At 35.1% G+C, this 25,477-nt stretch overlaps 1 pseudogene; it reads left to right on the plus strand.

Annotated features, from left to right (window-relative positions):
- The first annotated feature begins 8,489 nt into the window (after window positions 1-8,489).
- Window positions 8,490-23,910, plus strand: LOC110124812 (UDP-glucuronosyltransferase 2B4-like; annotated as a pseudogene).
- The last annotated feature ends 1,567 nt before the right edge of the window (window positions 23,911-25,477 follow it).

Genomic DNA, 25,477 nt, shown 5'->3' on the forward strand with positions numbered 1-25,477 from the left:
TTCTATTTCCAGCTTTTTAAGAAATCTCCACACTGTTTTCCATAGTGGCTGTACTAATTTGCATTCCCACCAACAGTGTAAGAGGGTTCCCTTTTCTCCACACCCTCTCCAGCATTTATTGCTTGTAGACTTTTGGATAGCAGCCATACTGACTGGCGTATAATGGTACCTCATTGTGGTTTTGATTTGCATTTCTCTGATAATGAGTGATGTTGAGCATCTTTTCATGTGTTTGTTAGCCATCTGTATGTCTTCCTTGGAGAAATGTCTGTTGAGTTCTTTGGCCCATTTTTTGATTGGGTCATTTATTTTTCTGGAGTTGAGCTGGAGGAGTTGCTTGTATATTTTTGAGATTAATCCTTTGTCTGTTGCTTCGTTTGCTATTATTTTCTCCCAATCTGAGGGCTGTCTTTTCACCTTGCTTATAGTTTCCTTTGTTGTGCAAAAGCTTTTAAGTTTCGTTAGGTCCCATTTGTTTACTTTTGCTTTTATTTCTAAAATTCTGGGATGTGTGTCATAGAGGATCCTGCTGTGATTTATGTCGGAGAGTGTTTTGCCTATGTTCTCCTCTAGGAGTTTGATAGTTTCTGGTCTTACATTTAGATCTTTAATCCATTTTGAGTTTATTTTTGTGTATGGTGTTAGAAAGTGTTCTAGTTTCATTCTTTTACAGGTGGTTGACCAGTTTTCCCAGCACCACTTGTTAAAGAGGTTATCTTTTTTCCATTGTATATCCTTGCCTCCTTTGTCGAAGATAAGGTGACCATAGGTTCGTGGATTTATCTCTGGGCTTTCTATTCTGTTCCATTGATCTATATTTCTGTCTTTGTGCCAGTACCATACTGTCTTAATGACAGTGGCTTTGTAGTAGAGTCTGAAGTCAGGCAGATTGATTCCTCCAGTTCCATTCTTCTTTCTCAGGATTACTTTGGCTATTCGAGGTTTTTTGTATTTCCATACAAATTGTGAAATTATTTGTTCTAGTTCTGTGAAAAATACCGTTGGTAGTTTGATAGGGATTGCATTGAATTTATAGATTACTTTGGGTAGTATAGCCATTTTGACAATATTGATTCTTCCAATCCATGAACACGGTATATTTCTCTATCTGTTTGTGTCCTCTTTGATTTCTTTCATCAGTGTTTTATAGTTTTCTATGTATAGGTCTTTTGTTTCTTTAGGTAGATATACTCCTAAGTATTTTATTCTTTTTGTTGCAATGGTGAATGGTATTGTTTCCTTAATTTCTCTTTCTGTTTTCTCATTGTTAGTGTATAGGAATGCAAGAGATTTCTGTGTATTAATTTATATCCTGCAACTTTACTGTATTCATTGATTAGCTCTAGTAATTTTCTGGTAGAGTCTTTAGGGTTTTCAATGTAGAGGATCATGTCATCTGCAAACAGAGAGAGTTTCACTTCTTCTTTTCCTATCTGGATTCCTTTTACTTCTTTTTCTGCCCTGATTGCTGTGGCCAAAACTTCCAAAACTATGTTGAATAGTAGTGGTGAGAGTGGGCACCCTTGTCTTGTTCCTGATTTCAGGGGAAATGCTTTCAATTTTTCACCATTGAGGGTGATGCTTGCTGTGGGTTTGTCATATATAGCTTTTATTATGTTGAGGTATGTTCCTTCTATTCCTGCCTTCTGGAGAGTTTTAATCATAAATGGATGTTGAATTTTGTCAAAGGAACATCCAGATATTTAAAGCAAATATTAACAGAAATAAAGGGAGAAATTGACAATAATACAATAAGAATAGCAAATTTTAACAACTGTCTGCCATCAATGGCAATATAACCCAGATAGAACATCCATATGGCAACAGAGGTCCTAAACAACACAGTATACTAGGGGGTCTTAATAGATATCTACAGGACATTACTTACAAACAAGAAGAATATATATTCTTTTCAAGCATATGTGGATGATTCTCTAGGACAGACCATGTAGTAGGTCAGAAAACAAGCCTCAACAAATACAAGAGGATGGCAGTTTTATCAATCATTTCATAAATCACAATGGTATGAAACTAGAAGTCACCTATAGAAAGGCAAAGAAGATAAGAAGGAATATGTTGAAACTAAACAATATGCTACTAGAAGACCAATGGGTCAATGATGAAATCAAAGAAGAAATGAGAAATACGTCAAGACAAACAAAAATCAAAATACAATTTTACAAAATCTATGGAATGCAGCAAGAGTAATTCTAAAAGGGAAGGTCATGGTGATGAAGAGCTTCTTCACTAAACAAGAAAAATCTCAAATAAAAACCTAAACTAGCACATACAAGAAGTAGAAATAGAAGAATAAGCAGGCCCCAAAACAGAAAAAGGAAGGGATTAATAAACATCAGAGAGGAAATGAATAAAAATAGAGATTTTTTTAAATGTTAATAAAAAAAATTAAAGCCAAGGATTTGTTTTTTAAAGATAGAAATGACAAACCTTTAGCCAGGCTCACCTAGAAGAAAAGAGAGGCCCAAACCAATTAACAAATGAAAGAAAAGAATAATTAATATCACAGAGATAAAAAAATACTATAAATATACCATGAAGAGTCCAACAGATTGGAAGAAATGGACAAATTTCTAGAAATAAACAACTTACCAAGACTAAATCGAGACAATGTGAACAGAATGATCACTATAAGTGAAAGAGAATCTATTTAAAAAAATAAGCTATCATCCAAGAAAAGAACAAGATAAGACGCCTTCAATGAGAATTCTACCAAACATATAAATATGAGCTTATCCTTCTCAAACTCTTCAAAAAAATTAAAGAGACAGAATGCCCCCCAATTCACTGTAAAAGGGAAGTATTAACCTGATATAAAATCAGACAAGGACACAACACAAAAAATTGCAGGCCAATACCTTTAATGAATTCAGATGCAAAAATCCTCAAAAAATAGCAGCAAATTGAATGTAACAATATATAAAAAAGATCATTCAACTGATTCTGTTTAAACTTTTCCATGGTCACAAGATGATTCGATATAGGTAAATCAATCAGTGGAAAACATACAGGAAAAAAGGAAACTGAAAAACCACACAATCATCTCAATAGCATTTAACAAAATCCAACATCAATTCATGAAAAAAATACTCTCATCAAAGTGGATATTGAAGGAACATATCTCAACATAATAAATGCTATTCATTGTAAAATCATAGTCAATATAATACTCAAAAGTGAAAACTTGAAAGACTTAAGATAAAGATGTCTACTTTCACTGTTTCCATTTAATGCAGAATGTAAATTCATACCCACAGCAATTAGACAAGAAAAGCAGAATAAAATTATCCAAATTGGAAAGGAAGAGTTAAAACTGTCACCACCTGCAGATGACATGACACTCTATGTAGAGAACCCTAATGTATCCTAATAAAAATTATTAGAATAAATGAATTTAGCAAAGTTGAAGGATAAGTGATTAATACAGAAATTTGTTGTATTTCTATACCTTAATCTTGAAATATCAAAAAGTGAAAGAAAAAAAGTCTCATTTAAAATCAAATAAAAAACAAGTAAAATACCTAAGAAGAAACCAAGGAGTTGAAAGTCTTAAACACTTGAAACACTGATGAAGGAAATTAGAAATTATTCAAGGAAATGGGGAGCTATCCCTTGCTCTTGGATTAGAAGAATTAACATTGTTAAAATGGCCATATTGCCAAAAGCAATCAATATATTTAATTCAATCCTTACAATAATAACCAGAACATTTTCATAAAACTAGAAGAAATAGTACTAAGATTTATAAGAAGCAAAAAAGGATCCAAATGGCAAAAGCAACCCAGAGGAAAATAAAGTTGATAGTATAACCTTTCCAGACTTCAGATAATACTACAAAGCTATGGTAATGAAAACATTGTGGTATTGGCACAAAAACAGATTCACAGATCAGTGGAACAGAATAGAGGGTCTAGAAATAAACCCATCAAGCTAAAGCCAATTTATGGCAAAGGAGGCAAAAATATACAAAAAAGAAAAGAGTATCTACAATAATGGTGAAGGAAAAGTAGATAGGCACATTAAAAACAATGAGATTGGAATATTCCATTGCACCATATGTAAAAATGAATTCAAAATGATTTAAAGACTGAAATATTAGATATGACAGCATAAAACTCCTAGAAGAAAACAAAGACAAAATACTCTTTGACACAAATCATAACAAAATTTTCTTAGATTATTCTTCCAAGGAAAAAGAAATAAAGGCAAAAATAAGCAAATGTGATCAAATCAAACACAAAAGTTTTTCACAGGAAAGAAAACAAAGCAAAAACACAACTTATGGAAATAGTGGAAAATATTTGCACATGATGTGACAAACAAGGGAATGATATCTGAAATATACAAACAGCTTATACAATTCAACATAAAAAAAGAAAACAAGCCAATCAAAAAATGGACAGAAGACCTGAATAGACATTTCTACAAATAAGACAAACAGATAATTAACGGGTATATGAAAAGATGCTCAATGCTACTAATTATTTGAGACATGCAAATCAAAACCACATAGAGGTATCACTTCACAGTGGTCCGAATGTCTATCATCAAAAAGTCTACAAACAGTAAATGCTAAAGAAAATGTGAAGAAAAGGGAATCCCCATACACTGTTGCTGGGAATGTGACTTCGTGCAACTGCTATGAAAAACAGTATGCTATGAAAAACTGCTATGCTATGAAAGACTGCTATGAAAAACAGGTCCATTAAAAACCAAAAATAGAACTACTACATGATCCTGGTTATATAGCTGATAAAATCAAACACTAATTCCAAAAGACACATGCAACGCAATATTCATATCAGCACTTTATATAACAGCCTAAACACGGAAGCCACATGAGTGCCCATTAACAGACAATTATCTTAAGATGTGGGATATATGTATAAAGGTATATTACTCAGCCTTCGAAAGAATAAAATATTGCCATTTGTAGCAACATGGATGGAGCTAGAGATCATTATTCTTAGTGAAATATGTCACACAGAGAAAAATACTATGTCACTTAATATAGAAACTAAAAAAATAATACAAATGAGTCTATATACAAAACAGATTAACAGATATAAACAATAAAATTATGCTTACTAAACAGTAGGGGGAGAGCAACCAATTTAGGAGTATAGGGTAAGAGATGTAAACTACTATACATAAAATAAACAAGTAACAAAATTCTACTGGATAGCACAGGGAATTATACTCAATATCTTGTAATAAACTATAATGGAATATAATTTACAAAAATACTAAATAACTATACTATAACCTGGAAGCTCTAACATAAAATTGTAAATCAACTACACATCAAGGTAGATAGAAGAGATAAATAAAATTTTGCACCTTGACCTCCCATTCCTTTCTCTTTTAATTTGTGGCTGTGCTGGATCTTCTTGATGCACAGGCTTTCCTCTAGTTGCAGAAACTGGGGGCTACTCTCTAATTGAGTTGCACATGCCACTCATTGAGGTGGCTTTTCTTGTTGTGGGACGGAGGCTCTAGGGCATGCACACTTCAGTACTTGTAATGCATGAGGTTCAGTAGTTAGTTTCCTGGCACTAGAACTCAGGCTGAATATATGTGATGCATCACCTTAGTTGCCCCGCAGCATGTGCCACCTTCCTGAATCAGGGATCAAACCTATGCCTTCTGCATTGCCAGGTTGATTCTTTACTACTGAGCCACTACTGAAGCCCCAAAACTCTCATTTCTTAGATGGTAACATAATATATTTTACAAATTCTTATGTGAAGTAAGAAAAACTACTGAAAAATTATTTTTTAAAACAGCTATTCAGTGTCTAGAAAGTGCCCTAAAGGTATACAAGCAAGTAAAGAAACATTTATTTCTAAAAAAATACATTACCAGAAAAATCACTGAAAGCCTATGCCATTTAAATCTAAAACAGCTCCCTCTCTCACCATCCTTATTCAGAAAACTAGACTTCACTCTGAGTAGGTTCAGAAAGAACACAAGTTTCACACTACCCACAGGTCCCATTTGAGTGTTCTGGTATCTTCTTAGAAGAGTCAAGTCACTTGAATTTCTCACACACACTCACTCTAGCTATGGGTTATAGCCAGTAAGTTCCAGATAAGTAGCCAACAAGATTCTTCCTTCTTCCACCCAGTCCCACTCATAGGCCAGAGATTCTATTCAGGCACAGTATATTGAGAATACTGAATCATTTGTGATGAAAAGGTAAACTAAAACTAGACATTACTATTTACACATAAAAAAGGGATGTCACAGAGAAAGAAGTCTGCCACTGTTCCTATCCCCAGCTCTGAAGGCAAAGTTCAGAGTATGACCAGAGGGAGACTTAAGGATATAAACACTATTCTCTAGGAACACAGTTTATTTGAATCAGACTGTTGGAAGGTCAAGCTTATAAGTGCCCACAAATTATCAAAGGTTTGCTGGTAAGCAGTTAAGAAGAAAGCTGGTTGCTTCATGACAGATACAAGCTAAACATTGGCAAGCAAATTTATCAGAGAAAAACATAGCTATGAAGATCATTCCTGAGCTCAGAACACACCTTAGACATTGACTTCTAAAACTATCCTTGCAGAAGAGAATGAACTTTTGGGGATCAGGTTCTGAAGCAATTTATGCCCCCAAGATATTATAAAAAACTGGAGTATAATCACCCGACTGATGAAAGCTAAAGGTACAAAAAGAGACTGTTAAAAGGAGAGTGCTACTAAAAACAACATCAACCCAGGGAATGTGAATATGCCTAAGGTTACATCTTCCAAGTAGCTGCATTAGAGACTTTACACTGGAAGGGAAAGAGACTTAAAATAGTGCATGGAATCACTAAACATATATCAGTAACAAGATATGGAATCAGAATTGCTACACTGCACTGTCTAAATGTAATACTTGGACAATAATTTCACAAGACATATAAAGAAATATAAATATGTGACCTAAATGAGGAAAAGCAGTCAATAGAAACTGCCTATGAGAGGGAGTAATGGTTAGCTGTAACAGGGAAAAACTTTATATTAGCTAATGTCGATGGGTTTAATGACTCAAAGGAAACTACTAAAAAGACAAAACACTGAAATAAATAAAATGAGGAACTAAAATAAAAATAGAAATGATCATAGGAGACTATTGGAGTCATTATATTATTTCAAACAGAGAACTTATGAGAAATGGATAAATTCTTGGAAGCATATGACTTACCTTCATGAAACTATGATTAAAGAAGAAAAGTATAATAAAAAGGTCCTATCTAATAGAGTCTATAAGTAAAAGATAGAAATCATATTTTCCAAATGAAACAAATGGAAATTTTGGAGTTGAAATTTACTACATCTGAAATGAAAAATTCACTGGAGGGAGTCAACAGTCGATCTGAAGAATCGATGATAATGCAAGTGAACTTGAAGATAGATCAATAAGATAATATAATCCAAACAACAGAGACAAAAAATGAACAGAGGCTTATAAAATAAGCCTCTGTTGATACATAATAAAGCAAACTGAAACATACAAAAAAGGGGAGTGCCAGGAAAAATGGAGCAAACTAAAATATTCAAAGGGCTTCCCTAGTAACTCAGACAGTAAAGCTTCTGCCTGCAGTGCAGGAGACCTGGATTGGACCCTGGGTCAGGAAATCCCCTGGAGGAGGAAATGGCTACCCACTCCAGTATTCTTGCCTGGAGATTCCCATGGACAGAGGAGCCTGGTAGGCTGCAATCCATGAGATTGTGAAGAGTCAGACACAATTGAATGATTAACACACACACATATTCAAAACAAATAATGACTGAAAGCATATCAACTATGATGAAAAATATTAATCTACAAACCCCAATTGTCCAGCTACTTCCAAGTAGGATAAACTTGGGGAGCCATAAACAGATGCTACTGAAATGCTGAAAGCTAAAGTCAGAAAGTCTTGAAGCACTAAAGAAAAATAACTCAATCTCACAAGCAAATATCAACATAGGGCTTATATCTCATCAGAAACAATGGATGCTCTCTGGCAGTGAGATGACATAGTCAAATTCCCAAAAGTCAAAACTGTCAGCCAAAAGTTATATATCAAACAAAATACTCTTTCAAAAATGAGGGCAAAATATAGATAACCCTTTGCCCATATCTGCCCAGAAAGAATTTATTGGGCAGAATTCTGTATCAAAGTGACTGCAGACACAAGAGCCTCTCACTTGCTATTGTTTTACATTAGTCTTCTTTCTTAAATAATATAATTGATATAATTCATTTGCGTGTACAAGTTCATCAACTTTTAGATGGGTGACAGCAAAGACAAAATTGAAGCATTCTACAACTTTTCCATTTCACCTGTTTTCTACATCTGCTCTATTTGTGTAATCTACTTATTTGAGGCATAGGCATTATAATTTAACTTGCTGAGTGATTTCTTCTGGATATAAGCCTGAGCAATAGCAAAAGAATACAGTAATTTCTTAAATTCCTTGCATATGAGCAAGACGTCTATGAAATGGCTCTCACTTCTGCTGCTGCTACAGCTGACTTGATACTTTAGCTCTGGGAGTTGTGGTAAGGTGCTGGTGTGGCCAGTGGAATTTAGTCATTGGATAATTATAGAGACAATTCTGAATGGACTTGTCTCCAAGGGTCGTGAGGTGACTGTCCTAATATCTTCGGCTTTCACTCTCACTGACTCCAATAAACCATCTGTTAGGAAGTTTGAGATTTACCCTACATCTTTAAAGATGATTTTGAGGATGCTGTCAAGCTTCTTGTCGATAAATGGATGCTTCTGGTGAAAGATTTCTTTTGGATCGATCTTTCAACAGTGCAAAGTTTATTTTGGTAATTTTCTGATATTAGTGTAAACATGTGTAAAGGAGTTGTTTCAGACAAGAAACTTATGACAAAACTGCAGGAATCGAGGTTTGATGTCATTCTTGCAGATGCTGTTGGACCCTGTGGAGAGTTGCTGGCTGAGATACTCAAGCCACCTTAATGTACAGTCTCTACTCTTCGCCTGGCTATTCAATTGCAAAGAATAGTGAAAGACTTCTACTTCCACCATCCTATGTACCTGTTATGTTTTCAAAATTAAGTGGCTACATGACATTCATAGAGAGGGTCAAAACTATGATATATGCTTTTTATTTTGACTTTTGGTTCCAGCTGTACGATGAGAAGAAGTGGAATCAGTTTCATAGTGAAGTATTAGGTAAGTCATGCTTCCCTGATAGCTCAGCAGTAAAGTACCTGCCTGCCAATGCAGGAAACATGGGCTAGATCCCTGGGTCAGGATGCTTCCCTGGAGAAGGAAATGGCACTCCACCCCATTATTCTTGCCTGTAAAATTTCATGGACAGAAGAGCCTGGCAGGCTACAGTCCATGGGGTTACAAAAGAGTTAGAAATGCTTAGCAACTAAACAACAAATAATACTTAGGTAATTTGTGTCTTTATTTGGTAGAATTAAGTCCTATCTTTCCTAGTGCCATGAAGGGTAGTTCATATATATATAAATCCACAGAAATTTGTCTCAAATAAGCAAAAAAGTGAAATAATAACACAAAATGGCCCATCAATTTTTCAAATATTATGGGAACAGCTAACTTATAAGATAGGTTAGAACCCTGAAGTCCATTAGTAGTATCAGACAGCGGGAAGTCTTATACAAAAAGTTGAAGCATTTAGAACTTCTGTAAGTGACTATAAATCAAACTCACAAATTTTCTTTTTTTGGAATTTAAAAATTTTAAGTCACTAGAAATCTCATAAAATGTCTTGATAAATAAAGACATGTACATTGAAAATTACACACATATTTGTAGCACAAGTATCTAGGCAGCATTTAGAAACTGTTTCATCTTGTGTAGCTCAGTTTCCAGATATATTATATTTTACTACACTATGCTTATATTTATCAGCATATAAATAAAAAACAGATATATTTAAACATCTTTGGCCACATTATCCCAAGCTCCTTTAAAAAAATTACCTAAAATATATAGACACAGCAATATTCTCATTTGATCCAACATTTGTTTTCAATTTTATTTTCTCTTTCAGAAAGGCCTACTACATTATCAAAAACAATGGGAAAAGCTGAAATGTGGCTCATTCGAAACTATTGAAATGGAAAAAAATAAAAAAAGAAACTATTGGGATTTTTCATTTCCTCGCCATGGCTACCAAACTTTGAATTTGTTGGAAGCCTGAACTCCAAACCTGCCAAACCTCTGCCTAAGGTCACCTACTCCTTTTTATTAACTTTGCATTTTCAATAGGAATCATTCTGAATTCTTTATTTAGAAAGTTTGATTACAATGGGTCAGATGTGGGAAGCTGGATAAAGTGACCTTCCAGTTAGAAACTGATATGTTTCTGTATCAACACAAGTATCTGAATTTCATTTGTTACTGTTCAGTCACTCAGTCGTGCCTGACTTTTTGTGACCCCATTGACTGCAGGATGCCAGGCTTCTGGTTATCATTCAAAATAAACTGGAATATGTGGGACATTTTGAGAATATGTAAGTTAAGTTACAACTTTATTATTCAACACATAATGAAGCATCAGACATTCACTAAAATATATCTATCACTATATGATATCATATTTTATATAAATATTAGGTATATTGTTATAATTGGATTATAATTGTATTTATTGTAGGATAATTACATATATGACATATTCCAGGATAAGTCCCAACATAGACAAATGGTGTGGACACAATTTCTACTATCTGACACTCCACCTGGAAAAAGAATTTAAAAAGTCATAAAAATTGTTTAAAAATGTTATAAAAGGGAAAGACCACAATGCTAAAATAATATGCAGCATGAATCATAGACAGTATCTCGGATTCACTGATAATTAAAGTGGAATCTAAAGGATGTTCAAGAATCAACAGAAGGGATAGGGCAAGGGTAGAAGAAGTAGAGTAGTAATGGTGGTTTCCAAGAAGTCCAAGTTTAGTCTAAACAGGAAGAGACAGTAATGAGGCGGATGATGCTGGAGAGAAGAGTTGGAAACAGCGATTTGAAACATCTAGTAGGGACAATGGGAAGAACGTTGATAGGATTAAGAAAGAAAGAGATGCAGGCAGATATTATCTAAACAACAAACAAAAAGGTAACAAGCAAGATGTAGTCACTGAGTTAGATTATAAAGGGTGAAGAGTGGCAGAAAAGACCACTTCACAGGTTAATGCTAGATACAGGCAATAATGAGTGAAAACTAGATACTTGAGTTCATAGAGATATGACCACACTAAATCTTATAATAGTACCAGCCTTATATTTTTGTTGAGGGAAAAAATGTGTAAGTATGTGTGAAACATCCAAAATGTCACTGGTACACACTCAGTGGTCCAGAGAAATACTAACTACTATCATTATTTTGTTACTATAACATTATCGATAACACAATGTTTGCCAGCCACCTAGATCTAACTACTAATTAAAGCTGAAATGATTTCCCTAATCATCTAGATTATAATATTCAGTAAACTGCTAGAGATTAGATATCCCATGGAGTGTTCTAATGGCAAATTATAAAAGTTCACCTAAAAAATTGTTAGTGGAAATAAGATTTACTTCAAATAAAATTTAGCTTAACATACTTAATATAAACTTTTTTAATATTAGGAATTATTAAGATGTTGACAATAAGATGAACAAGATGAAGTGGTAAAATGTTTTCATCAGTTTTGAGGCTCTGGGACTTTCCTTGTAGCTCAGATGGTAAAGCGTCTGCCTGCAATGCGGGAGACCGGGTTCAATCCCTGGGTCGGGAAGATCCTCTGGAGAAGGAAATGGCAACCCACTCCAGTACTCTTGCCTGGAAAAGCTCATGGACGGAGGAGCCCGGAAGGCTACAGTTCATGGGGTCGCAAAGAGTCGAACACTACTGAGCGACTTCACTTCACTTCACCAGTGCTTTAGCTAAAATGAACACCACAATATAAATGTATGTATTTGTAAGGAATGTTTAATTACACTAAATAATTAGTTGGAAAATAAATAGTTGGAAAATAGCAGATATAATAAGATCAAAATTTTCTTGATAGTTAAAAAAAGAATATAAGCTGGAATTACAATTTTCAAGATTATGAACCTTCATTTTATATTCCAGTGTGTATATTAGTCTTTCAGCCGTGTCCAACTCTGCAACCCTTGGACTTTAGCCCCCCAGGTTCCTCTGTCCATGGAATTCTCCAGGCAAGAGTATTGGAGCCAGTTGCCATTTCCTTCTCCAGACTATCTTCCTGACCCAGGGGTCAAACCCAGGTCTCCTGCATTGCAGGCAGATTCTTTATCATCTGAGCAAGGGCTAAAGCAATCTACATTTCATCGACAGCATAAAGCATTCATCTTCTCCACGTTCTCACAAAACTTTCTCTTTTTGGCTGTAGACTTTGTAACAGAGGTACGGTTTTATCTCACTGTTTTTTTGAAATACATTTCCCTGATGATTAGTGATTCTGAGTATCTTTTCATATACTTAGTGGGCATCTGGAAGTCTTCTTTGGGAAATGTCTATTTTGTTCATCTGCCCATTCTTTAATTGAATTTTGCTGTATGAGCTCTGTATGTATTCTGTATATTAATCCTTCATTCAGTATATAGTTACAACATGCCTTTTCCATTCAGTAGGCTGCATTTTCATGTCGCTGATTATTTCTTTTACTGTGCAGAAGCCCAAGTTGGATGTAATCCCACTTGTGTGTTTTTTCTTTTGTTGTGGTTATGATGTCATATCAAAAAAATCATTTTTAAGATCAACACCTTACATTGTGTCTTAGGAATGTTATGTTTGTTTATGCTTATGTTATGTTTAAGGGCTTATGTTTAAGTCTTTGATTCATTTGGAGTTATTTTTATGAGGGATGTAAGGCAGGAGTCTCATTTCATTTCTTGTGTATACACTTATTCAATTTTCTCCAAAAGGAAAGAAGAGACTATTCTTTCCCCATGGGGTTTTCTTTTCTCCCTTGTTAAATATAGGTTGGTTATATATTCAGGGTTTTAATTCTAAACCCTGTATGCTGTTTCATTGATCTGCATGTCTAGTTTGGGGCTAGTATGCTACTGTTTGAAATATTGCAACTTTAGTATAATTTAAAACTTGGAGGTATGATATTTTTGGTAGTGTGAACATTTTAACAATATTAAGTCTTCTGATCCATGAACTCAGGATGACATTCCATTTTTTGTGTTTTCTTCTTTTTCTTACAACATATTCTTATAGTTATCACTGTACAGATCTTTCAGTTCATTGACTAAATTTATTTCTAGTTATTTCTTCTTTTGATGCTATTGTGAATGGAATAGTTTTATCAGATGTTTCATTATTTATACATCAAAATTGAGTTGATTTCTGTATGTTGATTTTATACCCTGCAACCTTACCAAATTTGTTTTTAGTTGAGGTTTTTGGTTGAGTCCGTGAGATTTCTGTGCAGAAAATCATGTATTCTGAAAAACAAAAAAATTACCTCTTCCTCTCTATTTAGGATGCCTCTTGTACTTTGTCTCAGAGAGTTGTGCTAGCTACAACTTTCAGTACTATGCTGAATCACTGTTTCAGTACGCATCCTTGTTTTGTTCCTAATCTTAGAGAAAAAGTTTTCAAATTCTTACTGCTGAGTATAATGTTAGCTTTGAGTTTGTTGTATATGTTCTTTACTATATTGAGGTATGTTTCTTCTGTACCCAATATGTTTATGTTTTTTATCATGAAAGAATGCTGCATTTTATCAAATGTTTTTTGTACATCCATTAAGATAATCAAGTTATTTATATTTCTTCTATTCATGCAATGCAATTACAATTATTAATTTGAGTACATTGATCCATCCTTGCATCCGAGAGATAAATCTCACTTGCTCACTATAATGCTTTTAATGCACTCTTGAGTTTAGTTTTCTGATATTTGTGGAGAATTTTTGCATCTATGCTCAGTGTGGATATTGGCATATAGTTTTCTTTACTTGTAATGTCCATGTCTATTTGGTAAAAGGGTAATTTGGCCTTATAAAATGAGTTTGGAAATATTCTTACCCTCCTTTTTAATTTTTAAAGATTTATTTTTAAGAACTGGCATTAACAAGGTTTCATCGAATGCATCTGTGAAGCCATCTGCTCCTGGGCTCTTGTGTGTTGATAGGTTTTTAATTAATAACAATCTCTTTACTTTTACTTTTAGGATTGTTCAGATTTTCTGCTTCTTCTGATTCAGTTTTGGTAGTTTGTGTTTTTAAGAAGTCATCTATTCTTCTTGGGTATGTAATTTGTTAGAATACAATTATTCATAGTAGTCTTGTAGGATCCTATGTATATTTGCAGAATCAATTATAATGTCTACTCTTTCATTCCTAATTTTGTTTATTTGAGTCATCTATTTTCTTGATAGTCTAGCTCAAGGTTTTAAAGTTTGTTTATCTTTTTGAAAAGACAGAGGAAGACAAATACTGTATGATATCATTTGTATGTGGAATCTAAAAATGCTTAGCTTGTAATTAGGGAGTGTAATGTGGTTACCAAGAGCCAAGAACTAGGACAACAGGAGAGATGTTCTTTAAGGACTATAATTTGCAATTCTTAGTAAATAAGTCCTAGAGATCTAAGGTACAAGATAGTGAATATAGCCAACAATATTTTATTATAATCATTATACTTACTAAGAGGCCAAATGTTAATTTATCCAGCCACAAAAATGAAATTATTATTTAAAATGGCAATCCTATTACATATATAGATGTATCAATCATCATGTTATACATCTTAACTTACAAAATGTTATATGTCATATATACTTTAACCTTTTCTAAAAGTATGTGAATCTGAAACTAAGGATATCCCTGGATGGAGCATTTTAGTATCTCTTATTTTCTTTTATATAAATTTTCATACTTTTGCATGTTTTCTTGTCATGAGCTTATGCTATTTTCATAAAAATATCAGAGTATGAAATGAATCAGTCCATATCAGTGATTAATTTATACAGACAGGATGTATTATAATAATACCAAATGGATGTATCTTTCACAGCATAGATGAAGCAGCATTGGTTAACAAGTCAATGTGACAGTGACAAAGAATTGAAGACAGGTAATTTTCAATGCTACTACTGGTCACTGGAAATAGAATATTACCTGGATATACCATGTGAGTTTTAAGAAAGTTCAGTGACCTTAGTATTAAGACTGATGGCACCAAGGTGAAAATACAGTTTTAAAGAATACTATTCAAAAATTGTCTTCAAGGTTAAAGCTTGAAAAACTGCCTTCTATTTTTTCCTATTCTTTTCTATTCTTTTTCTTTTCCTTTAAAAATATTAAAAAATATATTTTTGCAAAGTTTTATACAATAATAAGGATCTGAAAGTATATATTTTATGATGGAAAAATTAAGTCATTATTTTCCAGAGATTAAAAAAAAAATGAATCTAAAACAGAAGAAAGACATAAGAAAAGATTAGTACCTGGATTTGATCAGACATCCAAGAGAATTTTTCTCCTCTACACTTTTAAATAGAGATCATTGAGCAATGTGCAGTTACGTTAGTATAGAAAGTAACATTTGTTTAATTAGAGAGGATAAAGAATCACAAGACAAAATAATGCAGAAACAATTACAGGCAAGTAGGAATTCACATGGAGCTTTATATAGTTAGAACTAAACTACTCAAATGGTGATCATATCTCTGCTGCTGAAAGCCCTGGGGTACCTCTCCCACTGTGGGGTAGGTGTTCTCTGGGGAGACTCAGGTAAGTGATGATGAGGTTTTTCACCACAGTTGGACATAGCACATCCTACTGTGACATCAGTTATATAATATGAGTTCAAAACAAAGCATGTCATATGTTAATAAACCCAGCAGTGTGGTTATTCAAATAAGTAACTACACAAGTGTATCTGTGGTTTATAAACAGGACTCATAGGATTGTTTCATAGAATTTCCAAACAATAACACCAAACTCCTCAATGTCAAGGATTTGTAATTTAGGCAGTTGAATTATTTTTGTTGAAAGGAAAGTCACTCAGTTGTGCCCAACTCTGCAACTCCATGGACTATAGAGTCCATGGAATTCTCCAGGCCAGCATACTGGAGTAAGTAGCCTTTCCCTTCTTCAGGGGATCTTCCCAACCCAGGGATTGAACCCAGGTCTCCCCACACTGCAGGCAGATTCTTTACTAGCTGAGCCACAAGGGAAGCCCAAAAATACTGGAGTGGGTAGACTATGCCCTCTCCAGTGGATCTCCCCAACCCAGGAATTGAACCAGGATCTCCCTCATTGCAGGCAGATTCTTTACCAAATGAGCTATCATGGAATTTAAGCAGACAGCTTGGGAAATTATGATAAATTTTGAGATAAAGATTATAGTACTGAGTGAATTTTAGACATAAGTGATTCAAATCATAATTTTTCATAGTGCTAATAGAGAAATGAAATATTAATGACTAGTCTAAAATAATTCTTAAAAAAGTACATCTGGAATAAATAACTGGTTTAATAGACCTATAATAATAAAGAATTTAGGGTGAGTTGTATCCTGCAGCATAACTTCCTTCTAAGAATTTATGTTAGTAATTAATAACATGATAGATGAAAAGCCTGAGTATAATAGTATTTAATAGCATCTCCTTGTCACCACTGTGTACTGGCCCTACCTCATTTCCTGCTTATACACAAATGTATTTACCTAAATAAACATAATAGAAGAAAGAGACCTCATATAGCCCATTTCTTTCCCAAGGATTTCAGGAATGATTTATGTTAAAAGCAGCCATCATGGAAAATAATATGGAGTTTCCTCAAAATTTTTTAAAATAATTTTTTTAGTGTTGACTATGTATTAGCACAACTGATCAAAGTCCAAGACATGAAGTTAGCATGTTCAAGGAATGTGAGTGGACAGGAAAACACTCTGTAAACTAACTATATAGTATGTGGTAACAATAAAGTGCACCTTCTAATATAAAACCTGTCAATACATACAGCTCAGCAATTCCCCTTCTAGATACATATACAAAACAATTGAAATTAGGATCCCAATGAGATAGTTGCACAGCACGGTGCTAGTGGTAAAGAATCCACATGACAATGCAAGAGATATGAGATGTTCAATCCCTCAGTCGGGAAGATCCCCTGATGCAGGGAGCCGGCCTGAACGTACAGGCCCCTTATGGCCCTAAGAGAGAACAAAGGGTCTCTCTTTGTCCTGCCACCCCTTCTTGTTAAAGCATAGACTGGCATTTGTCCCCTTCAGGGAAAGAACACCCCGGTGACCTTTCGTCTGTTTTCCTGGTGCTGATAAACTCGTCATGCTTGAAGCCTGTTTTCTATCTAATTAATGTTCTATTGATCTTAATCATGTTGAGCGCTAGGGTAATGCTTTACTGATCTTAAGTGGAGGACTTTAAAACATCTGTGCCTGTAGCTCTGCACATATGCAAACCTTTGATCTATTTTTAGTAACTCCTGTTGGCATATATATAGGTGTAGTATTCTTCAATAAAGTTGTCGGAATCAGACGCAAGCTGACTCCATCCCTCTCAACCCCATCTTTCTGAGTCTTATTTCCTAGGTACTCTGGTAATTGCATTCTCGACCAGTTCGTTTGCCGGCAGACTCCAGCACCGTGAAGGGAATGGCGACCCACTCCAGAATTCTTGCCTGGAGAATCCTATACACAGAGGAGCCTAGTAGGCTACAGTCTATAGGGCTGAACAGTCAGACACGACTGAAGCAACATAGCACTCATGCACATACATAAAAGCTCAAATCACAGGAGTCAAGAGGTTAAAGCAACCATCAACATATGAAGCAATAGACAAAATGTCATATAAACAAACAATGGAATATTATTCACCTTTAAAAGGAACTTCTGACATGTCACAACATGAATGAACCTTACATTATATCAAAAAAGGCAGTCAGAAAAAGACAAATACTGTACAATTCAACTTATAAGAAGTATCCAGACTAGTTATATTTGTAGAAATATAAAGCAGAATGAAACTTGCTAGAGGTTAGAAAAATGTAAAAGTGAGCTTCTTAATGATCATAGACTTATAGTTTTGCCAGGTGGAAAAGATCTGGAGATTGGTGCTCAGTGTGAATATACTTAACCCTACTATAATATACTCATAGGAACGATTAAGAAGCAAATTTTATGTCATGTGTATTTTACCACAATATTCTATTTAAAGCCACTACTCTAATAGCTCGAGACTATATCTGATTTTCACTGTTTGGTTTCTTGTAGCAATCCCTTCAATAACGTCTGCTATGCTACTGCTCTTTTGTGAAAACACAAATTCTTTTTTCACAGGAAATGAAAGGGTTTGTGTAGAGCTCTGGAGAAAATTGTAGCATGATGTTTTCATTGGGGTCAATGATCAGCAACATGTCAGAACTAACAGCCAATGTGATTTCATCAGCCCTTGCCCAGATTCCACAAAAGGTACACACAGTAACTTAATAGTGGATAGCTATTTAATGAGTCTGTTAAACTCCATAAAGGTCTAATTTTAGATGTATTCTGCCAGAAACATTAACTATTATTATAACTCCAATTTATCTCTCATATCATTTTTAAATGCAGACTTCTCAAAAGCAAAATATTCAACCAGAAATTTTAACTCCAACTGCTATCTTTTTCTTTCTTCACAGTTTTCCATTTTAGCAAATAAATGATACATTTTAATAAATAATTATAGTTCCTGTAAACCTGACTGAAGTCAAGCCAGCAGCCCACAGAAATCCTCAGGTTTGCTATCCTGAGCCACTTGATCAGGTTACTGATTGGGTGGATTAACTGATCAGGAAGTGATCAGGTTACTTGAACAGGTGGATGAAGCATCAGCTGGAATAAAGATTGCTGGGAGAAATATCAATAGCCTCAGATATGCAGATGACACCACCCTTATGGCGGAAAGCAAAGAAAAACTAGAGAGCCTCTTGATGAAAGTGAAAGAGGAGAGTGAAAAAGCTAGCTTAAAACTCAAAATTCAAAAATCAAAGATTATGGCATCTCGTCCCATCACTGCATGGCAAATCGATGGGGAAACAATGGAAATAGTGGATGACTTCATTGGGGGGGGGGGATGGCTCCAAAATCACTGAGATGGTGACTGCAGCATGAAATTAAAAGATGCTTGCTCCTTGGAAGAAAAGCTATGACCACCCTAGACAGCATATTAAAAAGCAGAGACATTACTTTGCCAACAAAGGTCCATCTAGTCAAAGCTATGGTTTTTCCAGTAGTCATGTATGGATGTGAGAGTTGGACTATAAAGAAAGTAGAATGCTGAAAAATTGATGCTCTTGAACTGTGGTGTTGCAAAAGACTCTTGAGAGTCCCTTGGACTGCAAGGAGATCAAACCAGTCAATCCTAAAGGAGATCAGTCCTGAATATTCATTGAAGGGACTGATGCTGAAGCTGAAACTCCAATACTTTGGCCGCCTGATGCGAAGAACTGACTTATTAGATAAGACCCTGATTCTGGGCAAGATTGAAGACAGGAGGAGAAGGGAATGACAGAGAATGAGATGGTTGGATGGCATCACCGACTCTATGGACATGATTTGAGACAGCTCCAGGAGTCTTTGATGGACAGGGAAACCTGGCCTGCTATATTCTGTCGGGTCGCAAAGAGTAGGACATCACAGAGCGACTTTGAACTGAACTATCTCTCATATAAGTAAACCAAAATATACAAGGCAGATGTTATAGCGTTACAAGGGATGACTTTCATCCATAATGATTTTATATTAAAAATGTAACCCAAAATAATGATATTTAAGAGATGCAGTGTGAATTTTGGTATTAAAATGGTATTATGACCAGATTCTGCTTTGTCACTTGTTCCTTTTCCTTGAATGATTTCTAAGACACAGTACACAGTACACATACTGTTCTCAGAAGTTAAATTTTAATAGTAAATATAGTCATGCAATAATGTTAAGCTATATTGAAAAATGTCTGTTGTGTTTCCTTGCAATGTGCATTTATCATGTAATCCTGGTCCTTTTTACATCCTCTAAATTTTAGAACAGATCTATTCAGGGAGCTATTAAGAGAAAGGATGGCTAAGATGCCCCAGGCTGCTTTCAGAAACCCATTCAGCCAGAGTTATATACAGAATAGAAACATTGGCCTCCCTTGCTGACTGGGCCCTGCCAAAACCTGAAGTAGGAAGATCAAAGAGAAAGTGTGAAGATAGGGCTCTAACCGTAAGATGAACCCTGTGCATTGTAAGGGGGATTTCCAGGTGGCTCTAGTGGTAAAGAACCTTCCTGCCAATGCAGAAGACACAAGAGACATGGGTTCAACCCCTGGGTCATGAAGCTCCTCTGGAGGAGGGCATGACAACCTACTCCAGTATTCTTGCCTGCAGAATCCCATGGACTGAGGAGACTGGTGGGCTACATTCCATGGGGTTGCAAAGAGTTGGACATGACTGAAGCAACTTAACAAGCAAGCACATGCACATTGTAAAGTCTGGTCCTTAATGAACTCTGCTTCTAATCGATCATGTTACCCCTCCTGATTGAGAAGGGAAAAGGGACCATAAGAAACAGCCAAGCATATGGAAGACTAGTATGGAAAAGATTCAGTTGCCTCCTTCTCCGTAAAATATAGCTATAACCTACTTTCTAATATATAAAGTACCCCTGGGGTCTTCAGATATTTGTGAACAACTTTTTAATTTGCTATTTGATAGAGCTCTCCTAATAATCTATACCATTTTTTGCTGAGGATCTGGTTACTTTACTTTCATTCAACAGAAAATAGAAGTTAAATACTAGTGAATTATAATCCAGTTTATGAGAATTGCTTGGAATTCCAAAATTGTTCCTTATTTTGGTACTGGACCTAGAGACTACATTAATCAATTCTGTCAATGCTTTGCACTTCATTGTTAAAGTATTCAGGGTTAGCTGAATAAACTTTAGTGTCACAATTTTTGATCATTTTCAACAACTTTATTGTCACATACAAATTTTAAATTTCAAACTGGCTCTTATTTTCTAAACACAAAACATCCAAGCCTAGTAATACTGCTAATACTTTGGATTCATGTCAAAAAAATTCCATTTTTCATTGTTTTTACAAGTGCTTAACAATTTATAATCTAAATGAAATTATACTTCCTGAAAGTGAAAGTGAAGTCGCTCAGTCGTGTCTGACTCTTTGCAACCCCGTGGACTGTAGCCTTATACTTCCTAGGAAACACCAATTAGCTTTTTATTAATAAATTATAAATAAGCAAAAATGTTTATTTCTAAGTGACTGATGCAAGACATGACTAAGTTATCTGAGTGAATTTCTTCTTTGTAATCAAAACATGAAATTCTAATAAAATAACTTGTTATACTAGCAAGTTGATATAAGTAAACTCTCTTCCACAGCAAAAAGAAATGAATGAGTGAATGTTTGAAAGTTAGAGCTAGTATACTGCTGCTGCTGCTAAGTCTCTTCAGTCGTGTCTAACTCTGTGAGACCCCATAGACAGCAGCCCACCAGGCTCCTCTGTCCACAGGATTCTCAAGGCAAGAATACTGGAGTGGGTTGCCACTTCCTTCTCCAATGTATGCATGCATGCAAAGTCGCTTCAGTCGTGTCCGACTCTGTGCGACCCCATGGACAGCAGCCCACTAGGTTCCTCTGTCCACAGGATTCTCCAGGCAAGAATACTGGAGTGGGTTGCCATGTCCTTCTCCAGGAGCTAGTATAAAAGGAAGGCAAATAAGTGTGTCGTTTATTTGTAATATCTCAATATCTTTTTGTACTAGAAACAAGAACACCTAGCAATTATTCAGTTTATTGAATTAGGACTAAAAAAAATACCTCATTTGTCTATGCCATCATGTGTACATCAAATGTAGGTATTCCTACTTATATCAGTGTATTGTGTATGGGTACAAAGTCACTTCTGTCATGTGCAACTCTTTGTGACTCTATGGACTCCTCTGTCCATGTGATTCTCCAGGCAAGAATAATAGAGTGGGTTGCCATGCCCTACTCATGGATTTTCCCAACCCAGGGATCAAATCCACATCTCTTACCTCTCCTGCATTGGCATGTGGGTTCTCTAATACTAGAATCATCTGGGAAGCCAGTCTGTTTATTAATAGTTATATCATTACTTAATATGTCCTAATTTCCATACATGTCATATAGAAGACACATAATTAGATGTATTCTGATCAGTTTAGAATTTTAATACTCTAACTTTGAATTCAAGTCATAGAATATGAAATTTCCCTTACCATTAACAGGTTCTATGGAGATTCGATGGCAAGAAACCAGAAACCTTAGGACCCTAATACTTAACTGTATAACTGGATCTCCCAGAATGACCTTCTGGGTAAGACGTGTCAGAACTAATATTAAAAACATTAGTTAACAGCTGAGCAGAGTGATAGTGTTTCAATAGGTAACAAATTTATAGAGAATTATCGAAACACTCAAAAAGAAAACTTTACTATTTTATTTTTACTTCCAATGACAGGGGGGAAAAGAAGAATATATAACATTGGTATTTTATTATATGTGGTCATATCCCATATGGCTATAATCTTTATTTTAGCTATAATTACTTCTCACTGTGAACTTTTCAATAACTTCCTGGATTGTTGTCCTGTCTCTGAATTCTTTTCTTTTATCTCTCTTTTTCCCTCTGTAGGGGTATGCTTCCTTTTTATTACCAGTGACTTTCCATTTTCTGTAAGAAAAAATCCATGATTATTTTTATGAAGTGATAACACACTTCATGATGAAAGGTTGCTTTTCCTTCTTCTGGTCTCAGTGCCACTACCATTACCCTTCTTTTCCCCTGACACCACTCCTGTCAGACTAAATGACTTCACTATATCTTTAAGAGAATAATTTCTGTCATGCCCTCCTCTTATTTTGCACATGTGATTTATTTTACCCAGAATGCTCTTTCAAGTTGTTCACCTGCCAATCCTGGATTCATTTGTGATGTTCAAGTGACTCAGCACTTCTTTCCAAATTCTTTATTTACCCCTTCAGTTGACATAGCAGTTTCTTCTCTGAGTTCTGAAAGCAATTAAAAAAAAACTTTCATATGTATAGTTGTTATCTTAAAAAAACACTGCTTCTTTCTGTCAACTGAAAAATATAGTCACAACCTGAAACTAGAGAGCTATTTTATTTGGTTGAAATGTTTAGGACTCCAATCGCAGCAGGCAGCATCTCAGTAGCTCTGAGAAAATTGCTCCAAGGAGACAGAGGGGAAGTCAGGCAATACATAAGCTTGCAACAAAGAGAGCCGGCAGTCTGAACATCAAAGGTCAGGTATGGAGTTAAGGAGTTTAGCCTTCTATGTGTGGGAAGGTGAAAGTCTTTGGGCTACTGAATTCATTCCTTTCATATGCACCTCAGCTATCTGGGGTCAGTCCTGTTTCCTTGTTCACCTTGCTTCTTGCATTCTCCCAGCTCCTCAGCAATCACTGCAGGGGTGGGCAGCATCCCCTGGATCTCAGCTTGGGGAACTCTCATTCACATTGGAGGCCAGAAATTGCTGATGGCTATGACATTTCTCATTTATTAAATGGCAGGAGGTATTTTCATTTCACATTTCAGTGCCTTAAAAAAGCCAATTTCTCATTTTATTGTAAAAGTTATAATTAATAAGTTTACTGAAATTCATTCATTCCTAGGTCATCCAGAAACCAAAGCCTTTGTAATTCATGGTGGAAGCAATGGCATTTATGAGGCCATGTACCACAGGATTCCTATAGTGGGCCTTCCTTTCTTTGCAGATCAACCTCATAACAACATTCATATGAAGGCCAAGGAAGCTGCTGTCAGATTGGACTTGGAAACAATGTCAACAGAAGATTTGCTCAATGCATTGGAGGAAGTCATTAACAAACCTTTATGAGTATGGTTTTGTTTTTGTTTTTGTTCTTTAGCTAGATATTCTTTCTAAAGAAGTTCTCATCTGAAAGCCGGGGAGGCAGCAATAAGTCTTCACAGAAGCAAAATGAGGAGTAAGTTTTGCTCAATGCTTTTAAAACAGTCACCAATAATCTATTGTGAGTGTCACATTGATATTTTTTCATGGTTTTATGGGAAAGTTGTCAGTGGTTTAAAGATAATGGAGAAATTTTGAAAGAACTAATCATTAAAAGGGGACAACAAGGATGAGATGATTGGATGGCATCCCCAACTCAATGGTCACGACTTTGAACAAACACTAGGGGATGATAAAGGACAGGAAAGCCTGGCCTGCTGCAGTCCATGGGGTCACAAAGAGTCGGACATAACTGACAGACTGAACAACAACAGCAACAAAATCTTTAAAATGAAAGAATCACTGAAATGGTAATAGAAGGATTAAGAAGCATTGAGAACAAAGTTGTAGCAGGGAACAATGGATGCTATGAATATTCCTCTGCCCACTTTACTTTCTTTCAGCCCGTGAACTCCTTAGATGTTTTAAACTCTTCAAGCATGGTTTATTTTCAGGAAACCACCTTGACATAATCAATCTCAAATTCCATTACATTTAATGTTTTCCAAGGTTTCTGATATTTTGAAATATTAGAAAATATTATGCTAATATTTTGATTCCATTTCTGATAAATGATAAACAGCTAGAACTTTCCAATTACCCAATTTCAACTATGTAGATACTATGTATAAATGTAGGTATATTCTTGGGTTTTTTTTTTTTTTTTTTTCTTGGGTTTTTTGATTGTGATAGTTTTGTCTTCTTTGGAAGAATTATAAAATCTAAATGTAACTGACTTGGAAAGGAAATGCTGTATATCCCTTTTATAAAAGTCTTTACACAATTTTTAGGTAATTTTCCACTCAAAACCAAATATTGGTTATATTCCTAATGTTGTACAATACAACTTTGTACTTATATTATTCCCAGTAGTTTTTGCCTCTTACACATATATTTCTATTCCCCCAAATCCAGTAACCAATAGATTGTTCTCTATCTGCAAGTCTTTAATACTTTGAACCCATTACTTTGAACCATTTGCATAAATGGCAAACAAATAGAACTTTCAAACTTAATTACAGCTATGTAGATACTGCTTATAAATATAGGTATATTCTGAGTTCTTTTGGTTGTGTTTGTTCTTGTCTTATTTGGAGGAGATATGTTGTGCTATTACTATCTAAAAGCCAAATTTTCTAAAAGCAAAACTATTAGGTCCCATTTGTTTATTTTTGCTTTTATTTCCAGTATTCTGGGAGGTGGGTCATAGAGGATCCTGCTGTGATTTATGTCAGAGAGTGTTTTGCCTATCTTCTCCTCTAGGAGTTTTATAGTTTCTGGTCTTACATTTAGATCTTTAATCCATTTTGAGTTTATTTTTGTGTATGGTGTTAGAAAGTGTTCTGGTTTCATTCTTTTACAAGTGGTTGACCAGTTTTCCCAGCACCACTTGTTAAAGAGGTTGTCGTTTTTCCATTGTATATTCTTGCCTATG

The sequence above is a fragment of the Odocoileus virginianus genome, chromosome 29 (genome assembly GCF_023699985.2).
Source record: "Odocoileus virginianus isolate 20LAN1187 ecotype Illinois chromosome 29, Ovbor_1.2, whole genome shotgun sequence".
NCBI classification, from domain to species: Eukaryota; Metazoa; Chordata; class Mammalia; order Artiodactyla; family Cervidae; genus Odocoileus; species Odocoileus virginianus.